The sequence below is a fragment of the Diaphorina citri genome, unplaced genomic scaffold (assembly GCF_000475195.1).
Source record: "Diaphorina citri unplaced genomic scaffold, Diaci psyllid genome assembly version 1.1 scaffold977, whole genome shotgun sequence".
Lineage (NCBI taxonomy): Eukaryota > Metazoa > Arthropoda > Insecta > Hemiptera > Psyllidae > Diaphorina > Diaphorina citri.
In genome coordinates this window covers 21,172-31,596 of record NW_007378408.1, presented here as the reverse complement: position 1 = coordinate 31,596, position 10,425 = coordinate 21,172, and positions in this window count along the sequence as shown.

Here is a 10,425-nt window from a genome sequence, read left to right as displayed (position 1 = left end):
AAGAAGAAGAAGAAGAAGAAGAAGAAGAAGAAGAAGAAGAAGAAGAAGAAGAAGAAGAAGAAGAAGAAGAAGAAGAAGAAGAAGAAGATGTAGGAAGAAGAAGAATGAAAGTACATAATAAGGAGGAACTCTAAAATTATCACATTTCACAATGCAATATTAAAACTTATCCGTGCAAATTGCAGAATTCTCTCTTCTTTCAACAACCTTCACTGTAGAACTGTAGACAACGGAGGAAAGTCAAAAAAAGGAACGTCAGATAATGTCATGTAGAAATGCTACACTACATGTAGAAATGATACACTACATGTATAGAATTCTACTATACATATATAGAATTCTACTACATGTATAGAATTCTACTACTACGTATATAAAATGCTACTACCGGGCCCTTTGTCTCCGAAAATGTCTTAAACGTCTCAAAAATCACAATGGCCCTTGTCAACTTTGCTTCGTCTTTTATCTTTGACTTTTAACTTCTGTCAGCCCCTTTTCCCTTGGCTTCCTAGTTTCAAATGATACTTACATTCTTTCTTCTTCCTCTTTGTCTTCTTCTTCTACTTCTTCTGCGTCTTCTGCTGCTGCTTTTTCTTCGTCTTTCTGCTGCTTTTTCTTCGTCTTCTCCTTTGTGCCTTTCTAGACTCTCTTTGTATGGAATTTTGACTGTCAAAAAGGTTAATCTCTGTTCTTATACAAGGTGTACATGAAAATATGTCTAAATATTGATTTATCTTTCAAAATCGTCCACCTTAGTATTACACGACCCCATCCACTCACCACATGCCCTCTCTGTATCGCCAACCTAACCAACTGTATCAGATCTACTGGCCCTCCAATTTCCTGTCTTTTCTACCAACATACTGGTCGGTACCTAATTAGTAGAACACCCTGCATACATAATATCCGGTCCTTACACTGTCAATTATATGCCCGATTATCAGCTCAGGGAAGAAAAGGATCTCTGCACCTTGAATATCCTTATGCATCAAAAGGATAGTTCATTCATTGAGCCCTAAATGTCATTCATACTAAGCTACTTTTGATCCTTAAGGTAACTTTACTATCCTCAGGTAGATATAAAAATGTAAAATTTAATGATATAGCTATTATTGTGACCTCTTGACTTTTGTGGGGGTGAAATTGGGGAAATAAATTAACAAAGGTCTTTTTTACATGAATAGTATTTCATTTATTAGGTTATAATGTAGCTAGCTACCAAGACACCTTTATGGCCTTATAGAAGAGAAAACCTGACGTTTTTATTGTTATTATATTGGGTGTGAGAACGAAAATTTTTGGTGTAAAATGTGTCATGCGTTTTGAAATAAAATCATTAAGAAATCACCATCAAAAAATTATGTATATACATGTATACAAATACATATATCCTAGTTATGATTAGAAGGAAGAGAAGGAGAAGAATGAGAAGTCAAAACTTACCTACTTCATGGGCGTAACCAGGATTATGCCTAAAGGGGGGCCCGCTATTTTAGTTGAAGAAATACGTACAGTAGGTATATATCAGTAGCCAGTGTCTAGGTATATCAGGTAAATCAAATCACATTAATATTTTGCTGTTTAGGTTCACAACCAGAGATGTGCGAACCGCAAAATGCAAAATGGAAAATGTAAAATGCAAAATGTAAAATGTACATTTACATTTTACATTTCAAATTGGTTTTGAAAAAGCATTTTGCATTTTACATTTTAAATGCTTTTTTTGACCCATTTTACATTTGAGCCAAAATGCTTTTTTTAAAAATGCTTTTTTCAAAAAAATTAAAAAAAGACAAAGAAAGATTTCAATTAAAAAAGTATGCAACCATGAAGGGGCAACATATAATCTCTCAAAAATTTCGCCTGCGGCGCTGAAGTTTTGGGAATATTTCAAAGGCCTATAAAAAGTGAAAAAGACTTTGGTCAGTAAAAAAAAGTATGCAACCTTGAAGGAGCTACTTAAATTTTCTCGAAAAAAATTTCGCCCGCGGCGCTGTCATTTTATGTTCTAAAGAAATATATAGGGGGAATAACTATACTCGTTTTTTACACGTATTTAATTACATAAAAAACTGACACATGACAAGCTACAGGTTACATACAACTTACTGAAAAGTTTCGCCTGCGGCCCTGAAGATTACACCTTTGACAAGTCTGCTTCTCTTACTATTGTAGACCAAAATATTCAAAAAATTCGCCCGCGGCGTCAAATTTTGTGTTTTTGATAACTAAGTTTTTTTTTTAAATTAGAGACCAAAATTTTCGCCTGTGGTCATAAAAATTTCAATTTCGTTAATTCTGGTTTCTATAAATTGTAGCTCACAATTTGAGAAATGGCTGTATAGTAGTCTTGAGGTCATTATTTTGGTCAAAGGTCATTTATCTTGAAAAAATTTGGCCTGCGGTGCAGTTATTTCATGGTGCAAATAGAGGACTCAAGACCTTACCCTAGTCGGATGAAAGAAGATTGAAAAAATTAAACCCCCCTCTTTATTCCCCCCCCTCTCTTAATGCCCTCAAATTCTATGCCCCCCCCCCCCTTCTCCGACCTTCCTCAGTGTTCAGTGTGACCTATGTAACCTTTATAATTCTCTATCTCTCCCTCTCTTTGTCCTTCTCCTCCTCCTCTCTCTTCCTTTTTTTCCAATTCTTAGTTTCCTTTCTCTCCTTCTTCGAGGTAGAGTGAACCAGAGAGGGAGAAAGAAGGACAAGGAGAGATATAGGTTTGTTTCCGGACCCCAAAAATTCATGGTCCTCCTTCATGGACGCAAAAAAGGTAGGTAGGTAGGTAGGTATCTGTCTAAAATTTAAATAAATTCGAAAAAGAAGTTTTAAAAATTGGAGAAAATAGGTAGCTTTAAAAAATGACTCGTTTTTCAGAGGATTACGAGCAAATCGATCGGATTACCTAATTGATATCGGATGAATTAGGCTGAACATGGGCGTAACCAGGATTATGCCTAAGGGGGAGGCCCGCTATTTTAGTTGAAGAAATACCTACAGTATATTAGTAGCCAGTGTCTAGGTATATCAGGTTGAATGCATCAGTTTCCAGCAGACCACTGAAGTTAAGCAACACTGAGCATGGATCGTACTTGGATGGGTGATTACATCCAAAGCCAGCTGTGTTTCTCATAAGTACTCAATAATAAAAAAACATTGCACCATTACTTACCTAGAGTGAAATACTTTCGAATATCCATTCTTGTTGAATCAATACCTTTTACAGTCAATATTTTTAAAACTTTTCACTCTTTCAAGGCTCAAAGCTCAAATAAATCAAATCACAATAATATTTTGCTGTTTAGGTTCACAACTTCACAAGTTCAAATATTTAAAAGATTGCGCCACAAAATTTTGAAATCAGTGTTGCCAAACTGCCGAGAGCATAATTTTCGGCATTGAGCATAACGGGTACCTATGCATTTTACATTTCAAATTGGTTTTTAAAAAGCATTTTACATTTTGCATTTCAAATTGGTTTTCAAAAGCATTTTGCACATCTCTGTTCACAACTTCACAAGTTTAAAATATTTAAAATGGGGAATTTTCGGAATTGAGCATAACGGGTACCTACTACGAGTAGAAATTTTATTAATGTCGTATTTTTCAAATGACACAAAATCATGATTTCTATACCTACTTATTTTAAAAAAAAAGACAGAAAATGTCATTTTATCTAGTGTATGTTTCAATCTCTAGGGGGGGGGGGCCCGGGCCCCATGGGCAACCCCCTGGTTACGCCCATGACCTACTTACTTATCCTGGGCTGCGGCCTTTAACGACCATATGGTCCATATGCCTGTGTCACAGCAGCTGCCCATTCTCCTCTCTCCAGAGCCGCTTGCTTCCCGAATTGATTCCCATAAGTTCTACATCCTTGTCTATATTGTCCTTCCATCTGGATCGCGGCCTTCCTCTCAATCGGTATCCCTCCACATTCTCCTCGAACGCTATCCTTGCTATCTGTGTTATCTTGGTATTTGAGAAGTCAAAAGGAGAAAAATAAAAAATAAGAGAAGGAAGAAGAAAGAAAGAAAACATCTGGTGTGAACATCACACGACTTTCCTTATCCTATTTTATGTTCTTTAGTAACTTTTACCATATCTCTAACCTTAATCCCCTATTGCAGGGGTGGCTAGACTTTTTTCGTTGCGGTTCCCTTCTTAACTTTCAAAAGTGTTCGAGGTTCCCCCCCCCCTCCCCCCACCCACACTCAAAGAATAAAAAATAAACTCACCAATTTTTGTTGCTAAGCCATTTTTCTTCAAAATGGCATCTGCCAACTTCTGGAAATCCACTTCATACCGAACCCTCGAGTGGTCAAGCCTTTTTCAGACAGCATGGGGCCTTTCATGTCCACTAGAATATCTAGCTATAGTCGGGGTAAGGGAAGAAGGTGCTTCGTGGTATGAGCCTCAGGTATAAGACACGTACGGAAAAAAAGGGCCTGACGGGGCCCTCAAAAGCCTCATAGTTCCAAATTTAAACAAGCGAATTTCCTTCGTGTGTTGAGTATTGCTTTCAAATTTCATCAAAAAAGGACAAACAGTTCAAGAGTTATCGCGTAGCAAAGGACAAATGAAAATAATGGGGATCTACCTGAAAAATAGTCGGATAGAAACTTGAAATTCGTTTTGTTCGTTCAGTCACAATTTCAGTCCCTGTTGATAAAAATTCTGACGTTTTTATGAAAATGGTGTTTTTTTTTACAATTTTGAAACACTCACAATGTCGGGGGATAAATTGCAAGTATATTTCTGGATTGTAAACATTTGCATTGGAGTATCGTAAAGTGTCCCTTATGTTATCATTTTATGCAAAAGTGGTTCAGAATTTTAGATACATTTAACCTCGTTTCTATAGAGTCCCGATCATGTTTTTCACAATTTACGTGTCTGCCAAATATGCCCAAAATCAATGTGAAATCCATCGACCAGAAAGAACCATTTGGAAGGAGAAGGTAGGATGAAATTCGCCCCGGGTGGGAATCGAACCCGTGACCTAGCGCTTACAAGGCATACGTACCTTCCAAGCTAACTAGGCTGGCCAATGAACTGTTACGTAGACTGTAGAACTCACGCAGGAAATGGCCCATTTTGGCCCGATCAAGACCAAAATCGAGTGAGCTCTGATGTCTTTAGGTGGTAAATATGTATGTTTGTGACCTCATTATGCTTTCCCATAACTAGAAAGCCTAGGAACATGTGTGATAATTTATTAGTACTAGCTATTATTAACGGTGCAGGGATGTCTATTTCCTAACTTCAACCCCTAAGTACAGTAGTTTTCAGTAGTTACCCCCTCCCTCTGAATCTACAGTAGCTGCGGAACTCTGACCTTTATATGGCCGTAGATGAACGCATAAAAAGGTGAAAGTTATGCTTCACATGCACCCCCAAAAAAAAAAAAAAAAAAAAAAAAAAAAAAAACTGCTTTCTATAGGTAAGTGAAAATATTGGTATCCAGGGCCGAAATTCAGGCTGGTTCTCCCTGTTTAAAGTCCCCCAGCCAGACTAGATTCTCATCATTTTGGTTTTTCGAAAAATAATCTCCTAGAGGGCCCCCTGCAGGGGCCCGGGCCCGAATGACCTCCCCTGTGGACGGCCCTCCCGGTATCTCCTCGTAAGAAGCTACAGTCCCCGTTCAGTGTTCCAGAGCTTTTACACCATTATCTGGTTCCCTCGGGACTAGAAACGTACAGTGGATATTTCTAATCTGAGGTTAAAACAGTTAGACGTGCTTCCAATAGAAATCCTCTGTTTTTTTTTTATTTTATTTTTTTTTTTACTCCAGATAAAGGAGGGTGCATTTTTAAGTTTAATTTTTTTAGTTGGTAAAAAAAGTTCAGTTTTTTTTCGTCTTCTTATTTCTCCTCCTTCTTCGTCTTCTTCTTCCTTCTCCTCCTCTTATTTCTCTTCACCTCCTTCTTCTTCCTCTTTTCCTCCTCCTTGTTCTTCCTCCTTCTTCTTCTCCTTCTCCTCCTTCTTCTCCTGCTTCCCAAAGTAAGCATTTTTCTTCATTCTAAAAATAGATAAAAGCTACCTATACCTCCTTGCCTATCAGTTTGACATAGAGAGTGGGGGGAAACAGTTTTTTCTATGGCTAGGTAGTCGTATAGTTTTCTAGGTTTCAATTTAAACTTTCATGTGTGTGATGGAGACTGCACATGATACACTGTAATGTTATAGCTTCGAGTTGGAGTTCATGAATCAAAGGTATTGAATATTTATCTAGGTATATTTACCCATAGTTGGTAACATAATGTAGAATATAGATAAGTAATGTAGGTACATTACTTTTGAAAAAATCATGACTTCTTGATGGGTGTCCACTTCTCCTGCTTCCCAAAGTAAGCATTTTTCTTCATTCTAAAAATAGATAAAAGCTACCTATACCTCCTTGCCTATCAGTTTGACATACAGAGAGTGGGGGAAAAAAGTTTTTCTATGGCTAGGTAGTCGTATAGTGTTCTTTCAATTTAAACTTCCATGTGTGTGATGGAGACTGCACATTATACACTGTAATGTTATAGCTTGGAGTTGGAGTTCATGAATCAAAGGTATTGAATATTTATCTAGGTATATTCACCCATAGCTTGTAAAATAATGTAGAATATAGATAAGTAATGTAGGTACTTTACTTTTGAAAAAATCATGACTTCTTGATGGGTGTCCGAAAGACCCGGAAGAAGAAGAAGAAGAAGAAGAAGAAGAAGAAGAAGAAGAAGAAGAAGAAGAAGAAGAAGAAGAAGAAGAAGATGTAGGAAGAAGAAGAATGAAAGTACATAATAAGGAGGAACTCTAAAATTATCACATTTCACAATGCAATATTAAAACTTATCCGTGCAAATTGCAGAATTCTCTCTTCTTTCAACAACCTTCACTGTAGAACTGTAGTAGACAGCGGAGGAAAGTCGAAAAAAGGAACGTCAGATAATGTCATGTAGAAGTGCTACACTACATGTAGAAATGATACACTACATCAGGGGTGGCCAGTCTTTTTTCGTTGTGGGTGTCCGAAAGACCCGGAAGTAAGAAAATGGCCTGCAGAATTACACAGAAACGAACGGACGAACCAACCAACAGAATCCAAATTTGGAAAAACGTAAAAAATGCGAAGCTATAATACCTATAATATTTGGTATTTTCCTAGCAAGTAATACCAAAAAAGTTTGCAATGACGTTAAATCTTGGAATCACTTGGAATTGGAAAAACAAAGCACTCTCCGGAAATGAGCACCTACATCTTAGGTAGATGTTTGAACCAGAGACTGTTCTGTATGGCTACCTTTTCACTAAACACCCTGTATAAATAAATAAATAAATAAACAGGGAGAAATCTCTAGATCCTACGTTTATCAATAGAAGCACCAAAAAGTGTAAGTAAAAATGCCACAATAAAAATAGAAAGTAAAAAAACACTCACAAAATATCGGTATAATTTTGTATTTTTTTATGTACCTCCACAAAAGCCTGACTAGATTTGTGTTTATACAACCCCCTTCCATTTCAGCTACGTGGATCGCATCTTATTCTGTCGTGTTTTCTGGCAATTCGTTTATATTGGTAATTGCATTAGGTTCCCTGTGATGTGCTAGGGTGCGAAATATCTACCTCATCCCTCTTTACTTTCTTATTTTCTTCCCCCTTTACTCTTACCTTAAGTTTCTCTTTCAATTCTCTTGCCTTCGCTTTCAAATTTCACTTTCACTGCTGTTTCTTTGCCTCTTATAGCACCTTTCTATCTCTCTTTGTTCGCTTCTTCCTTTTTCTCAATCCTGTTTTTAGCTCTCTTCTTTTTTCTTTCCTTTTCTTCTTTCTTTATTGTCTCTTAGCACCCTTTTTACCTTTCTATCTCTTAGAGTTTTCTTCTCTTCCTTCTCCTTCATTCTGTCTTATAGGTAGCTCTGTATTTTCACTTCCTCCATTCTTACTCTCTCTTCTTTCCCAGTGCTTTTCATCACTCTTCCTTTCTCAAACTAATGCTTCTATTTTTTCGCTTTTATTTTAGTATCACCTCTTGCTTTTAGTACTTTTACTACCATCGGCAACCTTTCCTTACTCTTCTTTAATTTGCATCTTCAGTCATAGTCTCCCTTTTCCCTTCTTCTTCTTCCTCTCCTCTTAAATTTGCATCGTAGGTACTATAAATAAATATTTTTACTTCTTCTTTATTAGATCTTTTCCCTCGTCTTCTCTTTTAATACGGTCTCTTCTCTGCTTTCCTAACCCCTTGCTCTCTTTCTGTGTCGATATTTTCGTGATCCTCTTCTTTCTCTCCCTGCTTTCTTTGTTCGCCTGTCTCCATTTTTCCTTCCTCCCTACCGTCAATCTTGCCTAACCTCTCTCTTATTATCTCTCATATTTCCAGTTGCCCTCCTCCTTTTCTTTCAGATTCTTTTTCTTCCCTTCTTCCACTTTTCCGCACATTTCTGTCAATCTTCCGTTTTCTCCATTCAGTTTGTCTTCCTTTTTGCCCTGTCTTTCATTTTGTTCATTTTCTCCTTTTAATTTTCTCTTCTCTGGCTTCTCAGCTTTTCCCGATTCAGCAGTCAATCTTTCTTTTCCCCCATTCGTTCCTTCTTCTCTTTCAAATTCACCTCCTTTCTTCTTCTTCTCCTTTTTCTTGGACCTTTATTCTTCTTCTACTTCTTCTTCGTCTTCTGTTTCTTCCTCCTCTTATTCAGTACTTCTTATTTATATTTGAGTGTTCTTTTACCCTAACTTTTACAATATCTCTAACCGTTTTGTCGCTATAGCTGAAAACCGCCAAAAAACGGCCGAAATCCGTCCAAAAGCGGTCAAAATACCACCAAGTGCAGCAACCATCTCAACCAAACGTTTTGTGTTCCATCCTTGTCACATTTGACAGCTACATACCAAATTTCAATTCTCTAGCTCTCAATTGGACCTTTATTCTTCTTCTACTTCTTCTTCGTCTTCTGTTTCTTCCTCCTCTTATTCAGTACTTCTTATTTATTCTTCTTCTTCTTCTTTGCCACTTGCTTTCTCTTTCCCAAGTCTGCCACGCTTTCTATCACAGCTTTCACAGTCATGTATTGTCTTGCGTTGCATTTTTTATATTCAGCTTTTCTTGTGGCACCTCAGCATCAGCCGTCAAAGAATTTCTGGGGAACTTTTTTTTACCACGTGTTCTTTTCTTCTTCTTCTTCTTTACCAAGTTGACTACTAATGTGGTAGGTATAGTCACTAAGGTGACAACCAAGGTTTTTAGTTACCATGAACGATGCCCGTTTTGTAATATGTAGGTATTAGTCATTAAAAAAAAGAAAATAAAAATGCGCCCTTATATTTTCACAATCTTGTAAAGTTAGGAGAGAGAGAGAGAGGGAGATTGAAAACAGAGAGAGAGGGAGAGAGAGAGAGAGAGAGAGGAAGAGAGGAAGAGGGAGTATTCTAAAATTGACTGAGACACTTTCATTCAATATTCAATTTTGGATCAAACATTTTCCACAAAACCATGCCGCAGGCCAAATATTTTGTTTAGGTTTTTGTTTTATGATTAGGTATATTTTTCCATTTTTTCCCTCCTATACGTATGTTTGGTAATCTTCATCCTTTATACATATGGGTTTCCCCTTTATGTTTATCATAATATTTGAATACCTATACCCAGGTACATAGCAAAAGGTACACATCATCTATTATTCGGTTACTTCCCCCGATTTAGGCTGTTGGAATGCTCCATATATTATGGTGTCGAGCTTCCCGATATGGAGTTCAATATTAGAGTGCCGGCACCCAGTCACCCGATTGGGCTGCCGGCACCCTAGTTTTTCTCTCAGTGTAGGTATCAAACTATCTAGGTACCTATTTTACCTATTTAGTAGTGGTGGTGGTCGGTGGTGTAGTGGTCAAGGCGCTCGCCTGGTAAACAGGAGGGCGTGGGTCCAATCCCAGCCGAGGTATGGAATTTTATCCTCAATATAATTTGAGAATTTGACCCCAATAGGAGGAGCTGGTTGAGCTTCAAAATGATACAAATTTAAAAGAATCTTACAGAGATACAGAGCTAGAACTTTTTGGGCCACCAAAGCTCTAAACTACACGATAATAAGGAGAGCGGCGCTTAGACACCTGATGATGTTCAGTACCACTTATCTGAGCGAAAGAGGATTTTCAACGTTATTGATTATTAAAACAAAACACAGAAACAAACTGATCGCTAGCGATGACATGCGCCTCGCGTTAGCCAACACAATTAAACCACGCATATGCATTGTTTGTACAGTGCATAATGTCAGCATTTATGTTTGGCTTTGTAAAAAGGATTTTGTGAAATGTGCTTCCTATTTTCATAATAGGTAGATACTAGATACCTATTGTTGTGGGTTCTTTGGTTTTTAACTTGTGGATTTTTTTATTTAGCTCGTCTATGATGTTTGTATGCCTTTCAAGGTT